The sequence below is a fragment of the Sinocyclocheilus anshuiensis genome, unplaced genomic scaffold (assembly GCF_001515605.1).
Source record: "Sinocyclocheilus anshuiensis isolate Anshui unplaced genomic scaffold, SAMN03320099.WGS_v1.1 scaffold742, whole genome shotgun sequence".
In the NCBI taxonomy this organism is placed as follows: domain Eukaryota; kingdom Metazoa; phylum Chordata; class Actinopteri; order Cypriniformes; family Cyprinidae; genus Sinocyclocheilus; species Sinocyclocheilus anshuiensis.
In genome coordinates, this window is record NW_015544169.1 from 87,979 (window position 1) to 88,888 (window position 910).

Sequence of the window (910 nt, forward strand, 5' to 3'; positions counted from 1 at the left end):
GGCCAATCAGAGCACACCTCGCTTTTTCGGACCGATGAGCTTTGTAAAAATCGACGCGTTTCAGAAAGGCGGGGCATAGAGGAGAAACAATAATGTACAGTATGTGGAAAATAATGTGTTTTTTGAACCTTAAACCGCATAAACACATTGCATTACACCAAATACACAAAATAATGTTCTTTTTAGCAACATCATATGACCCCTTTAAAAGCTGGCCAAGATGAAACCTGTGAATCCTAAAGAGCAGCGGGGGGCATCATTTCAGTTTCAGCCTTAAATCCACCAAGAGATACAAACTGAAAATTATCAGAGATGCTGTAATGCTGATAACATTTAGTAAACAAAAAAATTATCAGCTTCGAAGTCAGTTAAATAGTAATGTAGCCAAGAAATGTTTTGTTTGCTTCCATGACAAAATAGCCAACGAGTCTTCAAGTAGATTATACCCATATGGTGTAATGTGAATTTATAAATTATGGTACGTAACATGGAATCAATTATTGTTTGATTTAGCAAAAAACAAATAATTTAAAATGTTTAAACTACATTAATTTTAACTTTAAAAACAGTTACAGCTAAATGTTTCATCGACCCTTCCACATAGAGTATATAAAGTAAAGTTAAAATTAAAATTAAACTGAATAGTAAAGAACATTATAGTCGTGCAGAATGACTTCTAACATCATTTCCTTGAAGAGTCAACTCAATTGCTCTCAGATGCTCTACGACTCATTTATTCTGTGACACTCCAGTTGGTAAATGTATAGCAATATTAACATTTCAAACAAGACTTCAGCCTGGCTTGATTCTGTCATTGTTTGCTGTAACTGCTGACAACTCTACCTTTGCTACAAAAACCTATTTACCAAATGGCCTGCAAACAATGGATAGTTGGACGGTGGAAGATGTT